The sequence below is a fragment of the Pyxicephalus adspersus genome, chromosome 4 (assembly GCF_032062135.1).
Source record: "Pyxicephalus adspersus chromosome 4, UCB_Pads_2.0, whole genome shotgun sequence".
In the NCBI taxonomy this organism is placed as follows: Eukaryota; Metazoa; Chordata; class Amphibia; order Anura; family Pyxicephalidae; genus Pyxicephalus; species Pyxicephalus adspersus.
The window spans coordinates 84,155,753-84,175,380 of record NC_092861.1 but is presented as its reverse complement, the minus strand read 5'-3'; the positions used below and the strand labels follow the sequence as shown (position 1 = coordinate 84,175,380).

The 19,628-nt window shown below is 36.1% G+C and overlaps 1 long non-coding RNA gene across 1 annotated transcript; it reads right to left on the bottom strand.

Annotated features, from left to right (window-relative positions):
* Positions 1–6,785: 6,785 nt before the first annotated feature.
* LOC140330082 (uncharacterized) lies at positions 6,786–14,910 on the bottom strand. Its single transcript, XR_011920608.1, has 3 exons — positions 14,774–14,910; positions 12,462–12,571; positions 6,786–6,946 (listed from the first exon to the last, which is right to left on the bottom strand). It is a non-coding gene; the product is annotated as an uncharacterized lncRNA (long non-coding RNA).
* Positions 14,911–19,628: the final 4,718 nt, after the last annotated feature.

Below are 19,628 nucleotides of genomic sequence, written 5' to 3'. Positions count from 1 at the left end.
TTTGGCACTTTATTCTATTTGTTACATTAATACTACCCAGTATAAGTATATATATATATATATATATATATATATAAATACATATATATATAGTTTTTGATTATACCACACTCTGTCATTATTATGTATATAATGTGTGAAGAATAAATGTACATATTCTATATATTGTATGAAGGTATATATGTAGGCATTTAACATGCAGATGTACATTGTACCCAATATGGTTTATTTGAGGTTGCAATGTATTTTATTGTTCTCTTTTTGAATCTACACACAGACCGTACAATCTTTTTACAATTTACCCCTGAGGAAGCCAAGCGTGGCGAAACGCGTTGGGACTTTTATGACTAATACAGTTTTATAACCTACTTGGTTAGAGCATACTTGTCTAGCACATATATCCTAGTCTTGTGACAAAGCAACTAGACTGGGGATTTTGAAAGGAATGTATGTGTCATGAATATGTATGAATCTAAAATGTGTAACAATATATATTTAACATTTCAACAAAACCTTCCGAGCCTCGAACCTCTTTCTTCTGTCTTTTTATCTATTTGTGAGTTAATAAAATCTTCTAAATTATAGCAATCTACTGTTTCTCTTGGATTTTCATGAAAAGGTAAAATGGCTAATCTACTGAGGCCATTACCATGGGTTTTTAAAATGTGGCACTTTGGGGAGTTGCTGCAAAGGAATTTCTCAATGGTAGCAGGATCTTTTTTGCTGACTAATGTGCCTCTGGACCTGGTTATTCTGAAGGGAGGACCAACAGCACTGGTTTTACTGTAATTGTTTTAATCTACTTTATCCAGCTGCAGGCAGCACTCACAAACATCACCTGAAGCACAATTTTTGATGTGTGGCACTGTAATCGTGCCACACAATGTGAACCTCAGCTGACAGATTTCTAATATTTGCTACAGGGTAAATCTTGCTTTGTGCTTCAACATTTGCAGCTTTGATGCTGCTATTTTACTACTCTGCAAGAAAAATACTGCTTTGTGCTTTGAACCCATTTCTTCTGAGAAAGTGACCCTGGGCAGATTCACACAAGAAGAAATTTAATTTATTTCGTAATTTGTCCAGCATCTGTTCTTCAATGCAAAAGTGCTTTCTGTACTATTTGGAAATTTACTCACATTTGCCAAACTACCATTTGTTGGTTTTGTGTGAGGAATGTCAGACTCCACTGTAGTCTTTTAGCTTACAGAGAATAGTAAATCTGTCCTTTTAATACATTTTTGTTTAACATTTTTGGGTAAATTTTTCATATTTGAATTTTTTTTTCATTTTGGTTTCCCCCCAATGCTGAAGGATATGTGGGATTGATTTCACAAAATTGAGAGGCTACAGGCTTTTCAGCCCTTCTTATAAAGACTTTACTATCTACTGCTTTTAGGTGGTACTAAAACTGTGGTTTCTGAAAGTTTCCCTATAAAAACCCTCTCCTAATAATAGTTTTTCAAAGCAGTACCCATCTCCGCATGAATTTTAAACAGCAGTTTCTCCTGTTCACCCTAACTATGGAAATATCTTAAAAAAAAGTTTACTTTCCTTAAAAACCAAGTTTGCCTATACCTACACAATGCAGGCAGACAAACAGAACACAAAGCTGAAGCCAATACAAACATACTAGCAGAACAGAAGCCAAGGCTATAGAAGTCAGATAAGCTACTTCAGAAGTCAAATCCAATACAAGTCAGATAAACAGGTTTGGATCAGAATATACAGACAACATGTTCTAGCCCAAATACAGAAACAGACACAGGCTACGTTGTAAAAGTTGTAAAAAAATAAAATCAAAAGAATGCATCAGCCAAGGTTGGTGAAGGCAAAGCCCCTAAAAAGCAAAATCACGACAGAAAGAAACAACAAAACTCAGTGCAGTGTACTGAGCACTTCCCACAGTATATATTATTTATGTTTGTGTTTTTTTTACTGGTATGTGTCACATTTGCCTTTGTTGCATTCTTTCTTCCTCTCATGTGAAATATATGGTGTTCCTGCTAGTTTCCCTTGTTTGCTTTTGAATTCTGACCAGGACAAGCATGGAAGCAGTTCCACTCTGGTGAGGTCAATCTGTTTCCCTTGGCTGCTACATGGCGATTCACTATGTCTGCTCACCAATTCCTTGTATCTCATGAAGTCAGTTTTTCAAACAAGAATTCCCATTCTGACCTGCTTTCAGTAGACCAATGCTTCTTAACCAGGGTCCCTCCAGTGGTACTAGCAAAAGCAAATCTTACATGGAACTCTAAATTCCCTCCAGAGGTTGCTAGGGGGTCTTCAAGCCATGACCAATTTGTTACACAGGTCAGTTTAAATGACCCTTATTATCTTTTTGGCTATCTGTAAGGGTAACATTCTTCCCATTGCCAGAAATATAAAAGAAAATCTTCCTACTGACCACCGCACTAGTGTACTGTGAGCTGTGGATATAGTAATCATGGCAAAGAGGTTCCCTGTAAACGTAAATACCTATATTTATATATATTCAGGCTCACCTTTGCTTTATTAATTTTCCCATCGCAGGCCTGTAATAGGTTGGAAATAGTAACTGAACATAAATCCAGCTTGAAGGTTTGTTGTCAAATGCTCTACAGATACTGGGATTAGTACTTTTAGGGCTCTTTTTATAAAACAGGTAATCTGTCATTTTCTTAAATCTTCCATAGTGGGAATCAATTATTGCCATTGAAACACATGGACCTGGAGGATTCCTACCTGGGAATGTTTGAAAGAATGTCAGATTCCCTGGTTTATGAATAGAGCAAATAGTTTCATCACCAAAAAGCTATTCAGAGGAAAATTTGGCTGTTATGCTATCACTAATATTTCTTCAAAAGATGAGTTTTTTGTTTGTTTGCTTTTTTACTATCAATGCATGAAAACTGTTTAAAGAAGGTTTAAAGTGAGTTGATGTATTGGCCATTCCCTCTGCTGTGTGGATCTGAATATATCAAGCCATTGGTAAAATATTGCCTTCAAACCACAATTCCACTGTCTGGTCTGGTTGACCAGAAATATGTTGCTGCAGCAATGCTGTAAAGCTGATTGTGAAGTTCTATAGAAAAACAAATATTGTGACAAACTCACAGGAAACTTATTGCACTCTATGACACAGTACTGGGTACCACATGAAGAGAGGACAGGAACAGGTCACAACCTATTTAAGGCTCAGGTTTTCAGATGAGCAATTCCTTCAGTATTCTTAAACAACATAAATATCAGCGTGTGTTGAGTTCAGCTAGAGAGCAGTAATCTGACCCTACTACACAGCATTTTATTATTCTTAAACTTGTGGCAGAGATTAAAAAAATATTTTTCCAGCTGTTCCGGGATTTTTAAAGCTAGTGATCTTAGGTTACAGATAACCAAAATTAATTTGCCTGTGTTTTACTTTTTATGGGGTATTTATAAAGGAATGTACAGGTGATATAAGATGCAATAAAATTGTGTTTAAAAAAATGTTTATTATTGTAATTTTTTCCTATATCTATTTATTTACTAAGATCAACATGATATACAGTAGTCTGATTCAGGGATTGTAAAATTAAGTGTCTTGCTATTATATTGAAAATTTATACAAATATATTATAACATTTTACTTTCATGTTTGCTTATTGGAAATTGAAAAGATAGAAAAGTGCATTATATCATATATTTAAGGGTTACATTTATAATTCATATTGTAGTTGTTACCTGTTAAGTACAGACATAGGATGAAGTCTTCATAGTACAGGATTCTTGCTTTATAATGATAGCACTGTCACAACATGTTTCAAAGCCAACATTTCAGGGACAAGCAGGACAACTATTCTACAATTCTACACTCCACAGCCTAATCTAAATGTGAACCCAAAGGGGAATACTGCAACCAGGATTCTGGCTAAAACACTTTCCTGTACCAGGAGACACATACCAAATGGGAGATTGGAGACAATCAATATCTATTGATCCTTAATATATCATTCATGTGCAACATTGTGTATACCTGTATAAAATACATTATCATTGCAATTACAAGTATTTGGTTACATAAAGCATCAAAATGTCACAGTTTGAAGAGTTTTTGCATATTCAAGTTATTTCACAGAATACAATACAAAATTTGTTGTTGTTTTTCATTAATTACAATATTTTATGTATCATCAACTTCATATGCTGGGATGCCAGTCCAGAGATAACACAGTCATTTACATTATGGAGTATATGGTATTTCCTCCAAAAAGTTTGCAATGTGGCCGGTAAAAGAAGTAAGTCCAACAATTGGAGCTCCAGGACCGCTTTATAAATTTAAATGGTGCTTTATATTATCACAGATCAGGAATGTTCATGAAAAACTATAAAATTACTCATAGATTTTCTCAAAAAGAACATCTGAGGGCAACAATGAAATATGAGACTGTTACCTTTTTATGTGGGCTCTGACTCAAATTGAATAACTGGTACACTTGTTCTTTCTGTTTAATACTAATCCCCAAGTAAATATTACTTTTGTTAAGATTTATTCAAGCAAAATGTGACTGCCATACATTCCGATATGTTGCCTAAATAAATTAAATCAATAATGCAAATGGCAGCATTTGCAGCTGCCGGCACAGGATAGACCTTGGTGGGATCCCATTTTTGTACATCTAGATTTTACTTTTTTGTAAATAGGTAAGGAGTACTATTTACCCCTGTACTATTTCTTCAGGGTGAGGGGGTAGATATCTAAGAGAGATAAGTTCCCTTATTAACAATCACTCCACAAACTTTAAGCCACCCCTGATCAAGCAGATAAAAAGTCTCTGAAAGTATAAGGCATAAAAACTCTGCTCCTTTAACTACAAAAAATGTTTGAATTTATTATCTGGATGGGAGCCATTTAGGAGAAAATAAATGAGTGCTGTAGAAGACTGGGCAATAGGAATATCTAAATGGTATAGGAGGAGGTCCTAGCCAAAAAAGGTTTATTTAGGTTTCTATTCAGGTTAGAAAGTTAAACTCAAAATTGGGCATAGTATAAGATGTAAAGAGGGACAGGACATTCCTTGCTGTGCTAAGGGGGAACAGTTTACCATCCAAGTCAAGGATTTTTACTAAACTCCTTATCCTTATTCCCCTAGATTCTCAGAAATAAAAACTTTAAGTTGGGTATCTTCTCGAAAACATAGGACAAGGTTGACAAAACTTAGGTTGACAAAGCTACGGCCGCAGAAAACAGTGTGTGTCAGCTGTTATTTATTAAACTGTTCTCAGTTACCTCTAAGGACTGCATCATGATGTTACCCCGTGTTATAGGGAATAGGAGGGGGAAGGAATCTGCAATCCTTTTTGGTAATATATTACTTTTTATTATTATTTTGGGCTTATGTATGCTTTAAATTGTAACACTGCTTGTGTAGCAATTAAAAATGCAAAAGCACATTTTTTGGTTTGGGATAGAGCATGTTATGCTTTCCTTGTTTATGTCTTTTTCTTTGTTAGGGACTCTCTATATCCTGATCACCTGTGTTACTGGGAATGGAAGTTATGCAAAAATCTTAATGGCTATCAGATCACACAATAGAAGTGAAATCTTTCAACAGGTACAGTGTCTAGGAAAAGTTGTTATTTTTTCACTAAGGGCAGATTTTCTTCCACTTCCTGTAGCATTTACAAAGATGGCAAAATAATGACCAGGGTTTAACCATTCTCTGCTCTATCCATAAAGGATTAGGTGTTACTTTAGATACATTGTCAATAAAAATTGAGCTACAAACATTTTGTGCTCTTAAAGGCACAACCTATCTCTGTCATAAAGTAATTTAAAATAAGATTAGTACACTGCAACCAACTGTTTCATTTACTATGAGTAAATACAGTGAGCAATAGTAAAATCAGACTTAACCTCTTTTAATTATAACAAGATGGAGATATACCCTTTTTAAGAAGAAACCCTTTTTTTGCTGTTAACTGCTTTGGGTACTAGAATGTTGAGAACGTACCATAGGTGACATTTTCTTTTGGCAGCACAGGCACCAGTATTACATGATTACGCTAGACTTTGGAAAATGTTACAGAAATATATAACAAAGTCTAAACTTTGCGACATTAACAGTGCAAAGGAAAAATGTTAACAGTAATTAATATTTATATAGTAAACATATTCACTGTGTGGCCACAGAATAACATTTTATTTAATAAGTGATCTGTTCTCTGTTAATTCAGGGTAAAGAGAAACATATTGGATGAACTGTAAAATTAATATATATGTGTCATTCACATGCAAGTAGAATTTTTTAAAAATACCATTTTATACGGTGATATGTATAGAATACTACCGTGTTTAATACTGATATATTATATTCTGTTATAAAACAAAAACTTAACAAAATAAACTAATCTGTAAACAGATTGGGATTTTAATGCAAACTATTACTACAGGTGCCAATGTTTGTTTACATATGAGGTTACAATGGGGTTGATTTGATAAGATTGTCTACAATTACTTTAATTGTCAACACTTAAAAATATCCATAAAGATTTTGTATGTGTTTTAAGTGTTTATAAGGAAGTTTTTACATCAAGATAGGTGGCAAAGAAGAGGTAGTACAGAGGAAAAATGCCTTCCAATTGTGCTCCTATTGTGTTTGGAAGGGGTTTCGGGCATTTTAGCTCTTCCCAAATATTTCAGGATGCGTTTTCTTTACAGACCGTCAAGGAAACCTTCTAGGATGGACTGACCCATTGGAATGAATGAGAATTTCAAGCATGGGTGTTTAAATACTGAAGAAACACTCTGCCTAGACTAAGTCTTAAAGAGACTAAACAAACTAAACCGAGTCCATACTCGCTTTTCCCCATTCAGTCATGAATGGCGTCATCTTCTTCCACATTCCTATCTTACGCCATCTTGATTTGCCAGGCTGGGATGACATTCAGTCCTAATACCTAGGGAAGATTGGATGTGCCAAGTATCCTGGCAAAAAACAGAAATCTGAATCACCTGCTTGCTTTTTTTTCTTCTCCCCTTTAAATTACATGCACATAGCACAAAGAAAAATGGTATTCTAATATTATGTTTAAACTCAATTACGAAAATCTCTTATAACCTTTAACTTTTTTTGTGTCTTTTCAAAAAGTTGTTTTCAGTCTTACTAAATTTACAGCTTTTTTGGGGTGGTGGTGGTTACATAGCTACATAGTAGGTTAGGTTGAAAAAAGACATAAGTCCATCAAGTTCAACCACTAGGGAAATAAACATATCCCAGATATAAAACCGGAAAAAATTTCCTTCCTGTTTGAATGAGGCAATTGGATGTTCCCTGGATCAATAGTCACTGTTATTTTTACTTTAAATCCCTAATACTCAGTTATATTCTGTGCTTCTAGAAAAGCACCAAGCTTTTTCCTAAAGCAATCTATAGTATATGCTGAAACTACGTTCTGAGGGAGCCGATTCCACATTTTCACAGACCTTATAGTGAGGAATGCCTTTCTTATCCTGAGCAAAGAGTGCCCTCTTGTTCTTTGTAATGATCTCAAAGTGAATAATGGGGAAGAGAGTTCTCTATATGGACCATTTATATATTTAGAGATGGTGATCATATCCCCCCTTAAACGTCTCTTCTCAAGGGAGAATAGATTCAGTTCAGCTAATCTCTCCTCATAGCTGAGCTCCTCCATTCCTTTTATTAGTTTAGTTACCCTTCTCTGCACTCTCTCCAATTCCACAATGTCCTTTTTGTGAACTGGTGCCCAAACCTGGTCTGCATATTTCAGATGTGGTCTGACCAATGCTTTGTATAGGGGCAGGATTATGTCTCCATCTCTGCAGTCTATTCCTCTTTTAATACAAGAAAGTATTTTACTAGCTTTAGATAGTGCTTGGCATTGCATGCTGTTATTAAATCTATGATCTACCAGAACCCCCAGATCCTTTTCCATTTCTGACTCCCCCAAATGTATTCCCCCTAGACAATATGAAGCATGCATGTTGTTAGTGCCCAAGTGCATAATTTTACATTTATCTATATTAAATGTCATTTGCCACTTGGCTGTCCAATCAAACAGTACATCCAGGTCTGCTTATAGATTATAGACATCCTGTATGGACCTAATTCCATTACATAGTTTGGTGTCATCTGGAAACACAGAAATGGTACTTTTAATCCAAAACAATATATCATTTATAAAGATGTTAAACAGTAAAGGTCCCAACACTGAACCCTGGGGTACACCACTAATAACCTTGGACCATTCAGAGTATGAATAATTTATTACAACTCCCTGGATGCGGTCTTTAAGACAGTTCTCTATCTATTTACAGATTGACTTTTCTAAACCTATCGACCCTAACTTGCATATTTACCGTCTGTGGGGTACAGTGTAAAATGCTTTAGCAAAGTCCAAGTACACTATATAAACAGCTATTCCACAGTCTACCTGTTTACTTACTTCCTCATAAAAAGAGAAAGAATTTGTTTGACAACTTCTGTCTTTCTTGCTGACTATTATTTATAATATTATTTTCCAGCAGAAACTCCTCTATGTGGCTCTTTATCAAACTCCCTAAGACCTTTCCAACTATGAACGTTAAACTAACCGGTCTGTAGTTACCTGGTAATGACTTTGCTCCCTTTTTTGAAGATAGGAAGCACATTGGCCTTCATTGGCCATGGCCAATCCATTGGTACCTTGCCAATGACTAAAGAGTTATTAAAAATTAGAAATAATGGCTTTGAAATAACAAAGCTCAGCTCTTTGAGAACACATGGATGTAATCCACCAGGTCCTGGTGCTTTGTCAACCTTAATTTTTCCCAGCTGTTTCTCTATCATATCAATTCTGAGCCATTGTGATCCATTTAAGGGAGTGTCATTGCTAATAAGAATTTAGACTTGAGCTATGCCATTTTTCTTTACATAGAGCTAAAAAAAGTGTTTAGTAAATCTGCCTTGTCTTTATCCCCAGTTACCAACCCAGCGACATCCTTTAAGGGGCCTACATGCTCAGATCTGATCTTTTTGCAAATAATATATTTGAAAAAAAATGGGGGATTTGCATTACTTTCCTTTGCAATCTGTCTTTCGTTTTGAGGTTTTGCACATTTTATCTCCTTTTTACATCTTTTGTTATATTCTTTATAGTTTTCAAATGATGAGGTGATCCTTCATTTTTATATTTTTGGAATGCCCTTTTCTTGTTCCTTATGGCTTTTTTAACATCAGCTGTAAGCCACATAGGTTTTAATTTTAGCCTCAAACCTATTACCCATTGGAATATATTTTTAGTGTGCTTTTGTAGAACAGACTTGAAACATTCCCATTTCTGTTCTGTGTTCTTTGAGGACAATATTGTCTCCCAGTCCAAGCCACAGAGAGCCGCCCTTAATAATGGAAAATTTGCTCTCTTAAAATTAAATGATTTTATCTTTCCTGTTTTTGCTTCCTGTTTACAGCTTACATTAAATGAAATCATATTATGGTCACTGTTACCCAGATTCTCTTTTATTTGCACATTTGTTATAAGCTCTGCATTGTTAGAAAGAACTAGGTCCAGCAGAGTACCATTTCTAGTTGGGGCTTCTATAAACTGTACCAAAAAAATGATCCTGTATTAAATTCACAAATTTCCTCCCTTTTGCTGTTCCTGTAGTGCCATTACTCCAGTTAATGTCAGGGTAGTTGAAATCTCCCATGATTAAAACATTTCCACTTTTTGCTGCTTTTTCTATCTGTGCTAGTAGTTGATTTTCCATTTCTTTAGCACTGGGTGGCCTATAGCAGACTCCAATCAATAATTGTGTGGTATTCAACCCCACATTCAACTCCACCCATAATTCCTCAACCTCATCACTTGTTCCATATGCAATTTCTTCTTTCACATTCACTTTTAGATCACTTCTCACATACAGGCCAACACCACCACCCTTTCGTTTGACTCTGTCTTTATGAAAGAGAGTACCCAGGAATATTGACAGCCCAGTCATGCGAAGAACAAAGCCAGGATTCAGCAATACCAACTAAGTCAAAATCCTCCTCACTCATTATTGCTTCCAACTCCCCTATCTTGTTTGCTAGACTTCTAGCATTGGTGAACAGGCTCTTTAAACTATTGCTGCTTTTACACTCATTGTTTGCCAAATCATTTTGTTTTTCAGTACAACTACTACTGCACAATCCAATGTTTATTTGAAACATGGGAAGCTCCATAAATACAATTATCCATAATTCTCCCCCCAACTATCCCCAATCCACCCTCCACTAGTGGCTGACCCCTAACTAACCGTTCTGCCACCTTATTTAACTGTCCCACCCCCTCTCTGTCCTAGTTTAAATATCCCTCTACCATTCCCCTAAATCTTTCCCCTAGAACAGCAGTGGTGGGGTTTTCTATTCAATTGTGCCTCTTCATTGTCACCCAGTCCCTGGTAGAGACTACAATCAGGCATGCACCACCATTCTCACTATCAGAAAATCAGTCCATGTTGAACTTTAGGCAGAATTGTCTGAGCAAGGCCCAACTGCCAATTTGCTTAAATAACAGTTTTGGTCTTTTTTTAAATAAATTTTACATATAATAAATATTTACATTTGCACATGCTGGACTATGGCTGATAATTCTCTGCAGTGAAACAGTATGACTGAAAGCATCAACTGTTTCCTTTACATGTATATTTATTGTTACAAATATTTTCAACATATCTTTTGTATCCAAAGACAACGATACAAACTATATACAGTTTTACAATCCATAAAGAAACTATGGGAGCAAATAGTTGACTTTACTCTCAGGCTGATCTCTGTAGAAAAATATTTCTTCTCTGCAATTGTGGATTGTGTGAAAGCTGAAATTTTATGGCTACTATATGGGAACATGAGAAAGAGAAGGAGACAATTTAAAGTGAATTAACTGCAACATTAATGGCAATACTGAATAATTTGCAGTCAAATTTTATTATTTTGTATAATTTCTAGTGCATTAAAAGTAGCTCTATCATGTTTTTGGTAGTATATAATGAACAGGATATATCTAAAATGATATATGGGCTGTAGGTTCTCTAATCGATTCAGTCGTATGGCTCTATGTGTTGGTAAAATGCAAAAAACTCTCAAAGCCTTTTCACAGATACACTTGACCTTAGAAGTTTCACTGAGCTGGCAGTAGTGCCAGTGCATAAACATTTCTACTTTATTGAGTACACCAGACTTGAGTTGTGTAAAGAAACAAATGTGAACTTATGTCATGATTCAGTCACACAGTTGTGTATCATCGTTGAACTTGGAGAATCTCCACATTATGTTTCTCATTCTTATTCACGTGCTTGCTCTTTTTTTTTTCAATCAAGTGAATTGATTCTTTGTTAGTAAAGAATTTTGGCCCTGCCAAGAAATCCCTAGGTTCATTTACTAAAGAAGTTTAGTCCGGGCCAGGTGGTCCTTCAGATGTTCGACATACTACCTACCTAAAATCTACCTATTTTCCAGTAAATCTGTTTAAAGTCTTTTAAAAAAGTATCTAAAGCTAAAACAGTAAGGCCCTGGTCAGTACCAGTATTCTCTGGACACCAGTCCCCCAATCTAACGCCGCAGTCTTCACCTAGAGCAGCCCCTGCTCAGCCTTGGGAGACTGGTTGCATCTCCCAGCACTCGGTTGCCCCCAGTGCACAAGGGCTGGTGTCTGGGGATAGGCTGACAGCTGACCAGGACCCCACAGATACAGAGTGCAGAATTACCAGGGAATCCAGAAACAAGACGGAGTCAAACACAGGAAATCAGTTCACCAAACAAGGTACAAAGGAACGGGCACAAGCAGAGTGGGGGTCACAAGCAAAGGTTGGTCCAGGCTGAGTTCAAACAGAATGTCAGGAACAGGCAAAGTTCAGCAACAGAAGAACACTCAGAATCTCTCCAGCACAGATAAACCCAGCTATGTGCTATAACAGGCACTGGTGACTGGGAGCAGAGAGGCTATAAGCCCCCAGCAGCCCATTTTGCTAATATTTCAAAATTCAGTCAATGATCACCAAGACAAGAGAAGAGAGGAAGAATCTCCCTAGTGAGTTCTAACTTGTTTACAACCAAAGAACAAAAATTGTTACCTTTAATCATTAATTATTTTTGGTTCTTGTTTGTGCATACTTTTCCATCAATATTTGGTGATATTTGGCCACATACTGAGGACATTCTTCAGCATTAGGCTGTCATTAAGGTTAGGCACCTCTTATATAAATCTCCTACATATGCAGCACTCTACAAAAAATATGGGTTGCAGATGCAAACCTGCACGATAGACACGTACATACAATGACACAGGAGAAGCAGAGGACCCATCCCAACAGAGCTTACAATTTAGGAGGTGGGGGAGAGAAGTACAGAATGGGAGGAGGATATGAAATGGCGGCTAATTATTGGTGGTTCAAGTGGAATTAAAACTTCCAAAAAAAACATTTAATAATGGGCAATGTCCCATTTGAAATAAATAAACCTTACCTGTTCAATTGCAATTTTTAAATTGCCCTCACTTGCCCATGCTGTGTCACAGGTGCCATCTTCACCTAATCTTCTTCATTTTCTGGTCTTCGGCCATATTTATTGGCAAGCTGGAATGACAAAATTACCATGCGTGGGGCTGCCAGGATACCTGGCATATCCTGAGAGCCTACACTGAATGATGAGGATGAGGAAGAGAGTTTCAGAAAGTAGGCGCAGCCCTAGAAAAGTCTTAAAGTTGTGCATTTAATGAGGTAGTGATGAAGAAGTAATTTTTAGGTCATTGGAGGAGCAGAGAGAGTGGCTAGGGGAGTAGTAGTGGGTGAGGTCAGACATTTAGGTGGGCATCATGAGGAGACAAAGGGGTACTTCCATACTATTATTATTATTACTACTAATAAAAATAATAATAATAAACAGGATTTATATAGCGCCAACATATTACACTGCACTGTAATAGTGACACAGGAGGAGGAGAGGACCCTGCCCTGAAGAGCTTACAATCTAGGAGGTGGGGGAAGTATCACACAATAGGAGGGGGGATATTGAATGGTGGGAAGTAGTAAGAGTTTTAGGAGACAAAAGAGGACGAGTCGGCAAATTTGAAAAGGTTTTTAGTGCTCTTTTAAAGGAGCAGAAAGTAGGAGCAAGCTGAATAGGATGAGTTGGAGTTGGGGCAGCTCTGGAAAAGTCTTGGAGCCACATGTGTGTCAAAGTTATGAGTGAGGAAGTCATTAGTAGAAGTAATTAGTAACTAATAACAAATTAGGTTATATTCATTGGAGGAGTGAAAAGCTGGGGGAATATTTTTCTACCAGGTCAGAAAGGTAAGTGGGACAATAACTGTGGAGGGATTTGAAGGCAAAGCACAGGAGCTTAAATTTGATTCTAAGGTGAAATGGAAGCCAATGCCGAGAACTGCAAAGGGGTGCAGCAGAAGAGGAGTGATGGGAAGGATGGATGAGTCTGGCATGCTAAGTATTACCAGCAGTATAGTGTGAAGTCTTTGAATTCTACCTAAACAATCCAATTAATGTCAGGCAGGCCTCCATATAGTTCCTGGTAGATCTAAAGGAAAATGTACACTCAGATAGTAGCTTGCACATTCATCTTTAAAAGTTAATTTACATGGAAAGTAGAAAATATATTTGCTGTGTAATGTCATGTATTTCCAAGCAGTGCTTTTTTTGAATTAAATTAAATAAGATTTAAGTAAAAACTGAATCTGTCTCTCCTTGTGTTTGATAATTCAGGAAATGTTTGCAACAAATAATTTATCTAGCCTTTTTTTATTAGATCCTGCAATATGTCTTTGGTTTTAAAGAGCAAAGTCTTTTTGACGTCAAACCAAGATGCTTAGGATTCCACATGAATAAAAGTTAATTTTTCAAATCAATGTCTGAAATCCACATTTTTGCTTATAAAATGACAATTTCACAAGTAAACATTATACTGAATAATAGATTAATTACAGTTTCCATCCCTTTGTCACTAAGCTTGTCTTCATTTTGTGTCATTAGGATCTTTAGCTGGGGCTGGAATGAATAGATAGTTAAATGTAAAAATTCCCTGTTAGAGTTAACAGCAGGCAAATGAGTGTTTTGAATATTTTCTATGGTATGTCCAAGGTAAGCTTGACATTTCACATAAAAGGAATTTACCATATGTATGGGTGACACAGTCTGTAACAGAGTTTGACTGATTGTTGATTTTTAATTAGAGTCTAGATGAGCACTCTCTTTAATATACACTTGAAAGAATTCACACTTTACTGCTGGCAATACTTAGCATGCTTATGTCGTGCGAGTAGCTTTTTAGTTCTGAAAAGTAATTCTTAGTCTAGATTTTTTCAGTAGTGGAAATGACAAGCCTGCAAAATTGTATTCTTTATAAAATAAAAATAATTAAAAAAAAGTAAGCATGATTTTTCTTTAATAATTAATTGCTACTTGAAGGAAATATGAAGGACCAATTCACATTTGTGCATTGCCATAACACCAATTAAAAAGCATTTTGCCACCTATCACCTTCAGTAGTAGTATGTAATAGAAAAAATTCAAGAAAACATATGTAGGCACACCAGCACATTTATCATAAGTCAAAAGCAAATTGTATGCTTACACATGCATGTACAAATGGTGTACAGTATATATGCACATTATTTGATAATAAGTGTGGTTTGGTAGAAAATGCATGCTCTAGTATATGAATATACACCATTTAGGCTGTGGTGTAATGAAAATATCAGTATAAGACTTTTCTAATCTTTTTGAGTCTGCCTAGCCTCTTGTAACATTTTTAAATGTACTTACCATACCATAGCAGCCACTCTCAACCAAGGTTTCATTAAACTCCTCTTGGTTCCTCTTGGGGCTCCTAAGATATTTTTAAACTAGATCTTGCCACAAATTCGAACGTTCTCGCATAAAGGCTGGAAGCTTACCGGGATTTGGATCTTATAGGAAAACAAAACGCTTGTGTTGTGAACTTTAACAATAATTACTTTACAATTCTTGTAGATAAACAGATACATGAATTGTTTAAAATTTTCTTGCTCCTTGTTAAGAATCTTGGCACAGGTTCACATTAAGACAGAAAAAGTAGAACATTATATGAATGATTGTCATATGCAATAAACTAGGACCACACCAAATATAATCATGTAGATAGAATTAGGCAATTGCTATGTTTGTGGACATCAACATGCATATAGGTCGTAATACAAATGTAATGCTTGTCACCGCTCTTGTACATTTAGGTTAAAGGGGACCTATCACCAAAATTTTTACTTTACATAAAAGGGTGTAAAGTAAAAATGTTATTCTTTTTTTTCTGCAACACCCTTTGTTTTAAAAAAAAAGAGTGAAGTCCCTCCCCTTCTGTTTTTATTGCCGCCTTGATTAGGAGAAGAGAGCCTCCTGGAATACTCACATCTTGGACTCCTGGCTGCTCCTTTTCCTTTATTTTCAGTTTAGTTCTGCTTTTAGTAAATCAAGCCCAATGTGTACTGCCTACTATAGGTTAATACATTTCAAAATATTCCATGGAACAGTACATATCTGGCCTTGTAAGTAACTAACATTCAGTCTGCTAAAAAAAAAAAAAAAAAACTTGAAGTAAATGAAAGGTGTTCTAAGTCTAGGCCTTTCAGTTACAAATCTGTATAATAACCGTCTACAGTACACCTTCTGCTGCAATTACTCCAATCACAAAAGTAAAATATACTTAGAAATGAGAGATGACTCTGATACAATAAAAATATTGCACAATCATTTTCACACAACATCATAACCTCAAAACCAGTAACATCAATACTATCTAAATGATGTGGTTAAAAACGATGTATTTACACTCTTAAACATGTCAGTTAAGTCTCTGTTTTTTAACAGATTTATATCTACAAATTACTTTACAACCTCCCAAAGGTCACATTTGCTTTGTAGAAATCTCTGCTTGAAGTGAACACACACATTTGAAGGGCACATCTGAAATCACAATGTTGTTGCCAAATAATGGAAGTTGGTTGTGTATTAGTTACACTGAGAGCTACACATACTATAAAAAGCCAGATTTAAAATGTTATGACTAGCAAAACTGTATCTGTTCCTTGAGTTGGAATAATAAATATATATTCAATCATCATGTGTAAAAAATATTTTTGGTGGTTAATATGAGTGACCATTGTGTAATGGTGTTGTTTTGGCAGGGTCTGATGGTTGATTGTAAAAATAAAAAAAAAAACAGCAAAATAGGCTTTAAAGCAGACTTGTGATTTGCCCATGCAGGGAAAAGTGAGGGGATCTCTTTAAAGACAGCTACCCACACCCCTGCAACCGAGTTATACTCCCACCCACCCCACAGCTGCTTCTTCTGTTGCAGCTTCAGCAAAATACCTAAAGCTGCTATGGAGGAAGGCGAAACCATGAAAGTATATAAAACTAGGCCAGGAACTGGGCTGTAAAGATAAGACTAGGTTAGGAGAATTTAGGGTCAAAACTACAAATCATGTGCTCCCATAGCAAAATTTTGATGGAGCCCCCTGCAACTTTGTTTTCCTTAACATAATGTATGTCTAAATCAAAGCCAGGTAGCAGCATGATCAGTACAAAAGTAGAGACAAGTTCAATGGATAAAAATTTTTCAGGGATGAGGGGGAATTATTGTAGAGAATATCTTTTAAAGCAAAACTTTAGTAAAAAAAAACGAAATATTTACCTTTATAGGTGTAAAGCTGTTCTTCTTTCATTACCTAAAACTGAACTGCACAGACTGGATTGGCCTTCCAGAAAACAATGTGGTGATCTCAATGTGTCACTTTTTTTTTACATATATGCATCATGCGCAGAAGAAGCAGCCCACAGCCTCCTGGGACTGAGATACGTAGCGTATGTATCCCAGGAGGCTGTGGGTTTCCTTTGAAATGTCTAAAGAAGGAAGTAGAGAGGTCCTCCCTAAAAAAATTTAAATAAAAAAGCATTAAAAAACCCCCAAATGTTTTCATTACGTAAAAGGGTTAGCCACCTTTGTAAAAAATGTAATAGTAGGTTTGTTTTAACGTTCATTTAATCTGGAGTTTTACCACTTTTTCAGGCTAGGGAAGACTGGCTTAAATATACTGGGTTAATTTCAGTAATAGCCAAGATGACTAGAGGCTCTGATGACACTAAATCTACATTATAATGACTATTAAACAAATTGTCCCTACTGCACAGCTTGCAAAGAGGTTTCAGGTAATAGATAACTAGGGATAACTGAAGTCTCTTCCTGTACATCTGGTATTAGCTATTCTTGATTTGAAATGTCACAGGGGCTACTGAGTTATTGTCAACCACAACCTCTGCAATACTACACTGATTATATGTGTTATCTGGACATACACAAAGAAAATGTATACATTGCCTCATTCTGTAGGTGTCCAGGTAGAGCAATAGATCCCTTATGCACAGACATAATATACATATGTATACTGTATATATATATATATATATATATATATATATATATATATAAATATATATATATTTGCTGACATTTACCACACTATAACTACAGATATATTTACCTCATGCACCTGCAGTAAAAAGACACACATATACACATTCAATAAATGTTTGTTAAATGCAATATCCACTTCTTTACCTACCTTTGTGGTCAGAAGTATGACATTTTGCTTTACTGTGTGGATATATTGTGCTGCATTATACTTACATGACAAAATCCCACTTACATAAATGTTCTAAAATGTTCAAGTGACTCATTTTGTGTATTATTTATTCAACTGGGAATTGGAAAGTAAAGCTTTGAAAATCAGCTTACACAAATAATGAATACTTTATTCGAACTCTGACGTTATTTTGCTAAAGCCTTTTCAGGTTTACTAAAAACAAAATAAAAAAAACAGTTTTAAATAACCTGGTTTTCTACAAGACATTTATTATTTTATGAGATTTATCAACTTCAACCTGCAGCTAAACATGTTTTTATAACTGATAAAAATGTATTTTTATCCTTTTTCACAAAATGTAATGTGTAAACATTGCTTTCATGTATCCTCATCCCCTTGAACCTGTAATTAACTTACTGTCTTTCCCTGATGTTTTCCCATAAGGTGGGGTTAAATACCATTAAGCCTTTAGAATCTAATATATTATCTCTTATATGTGCTTAGGTTTATTTTACTAGGGGCTCATTTTTAATAGAAGTGCATATCACTATATATTCTCATAATAGAGCTGCAGTAAGAGCATGCCACTTCTTTATACACGAACCCTAGGTTTTTTATTCATAGCTATACTCTTTTGCTTTTACAAGGTAGGGTACAGTTAAGGATAGGCCCGCGATTTGCAGTGGGACTGGGGACAATGTGCATGTAGTGTGTAGCAATTAAAAGATATTTCATTTTTATTTATTGAATACATAGCTGTATAAATTATGAGTTGTCTGTATGGCTTTGAGCTTTAGGAGCATCTACTCATTTTTACCATAATGTTTTCCTTTACTTTCTAATACAAATGCAGTAATATTCTAAAGAACACCACAAATATATCTTACATTCAAAACAAAGAATACATGTTTAGGCTTGTAAAAAAAAGTATGAAAACACATCTTTGTTCAGTGCTACCTTTTTAATGGAACATCATTTCATGTGCAACCCTTAATGGATGAGTGTTTCCTTTTATGATTTGTTTCTAAGGCTGAACCCTTGGTAGGGCAGTGCCTTCACAGCTTTGGCATGAAAAGGTCCTTGGTTCATATCCAACATCAACAGAATTTCAAACATTTTTAATGTGCTGTCATTTGAAAATAAAATGATACACACCTGACTTTAGCTAGTCTTCCAATTGTAATCATTGCTTCCAACTATTTCCTTTAAAAGGATAAGTAAACAACTTCACCAGTTCTAAATGGAGCAAATGTCATAATGCAGCAAACACTAGATCTGAAAAAATAGAAAAGAAAATGGTGTGCATTGTTATGTGTGTGTAATGCCCAGTAAAATTCACAACACTTAGGGGTTAAAAAGGCCTAATGGTGCCGGGCTGATAATATGTCAAAGTGAAAAATTGATCTATGGGTTGGCAGCCATACTGTTAGTGTGCATTAGATTTGTAAAGAAATACTTTTATTGGCATTCGTAAAAGTCTGAATGTTCCTCATAGCAAATGCAAAAAGCAAATAGAAAATAAAACCTACCCTGATTAACCTCCCTGGCGGTATTCACGAGTGTGGCTCAGGGTAGATTTTCCATACCAAAAGTGGTAACCCCGAGCCACATTCGGGGTGGAATTGCCAAGGAGTTTACCAAGTCCCAGCTGCTTGTCATGTTCCAGCGGCATCCTCCAGCAGTGCCCACGGTGTCCTCCAGCAAACGTCCACGGCGTCCTCCAGCGATGCCCGGCATCCGCTTCCCCTGGCAATGCTGGCCGGGCTTTGCCAGGCTGCATAGATGCCGGTAGGCATCTGCGTCCCCAGCATGTGAACGTTGGGGACGTGAGGCCAGGGAAAGCAGATGCCGGCCAGGCATCTGCTCACGAGTCCTAGGCTGTTGGGCAGGTAGGGGGGACCAGGTGGAAAATTTAAAGTAATAAGGATTTTTAAATGTACTGCTATTCATACCGCCAGGGAGGTAAAGCAATGCTGCCATGCTCTTTTTAGAGAAAAGAAGCT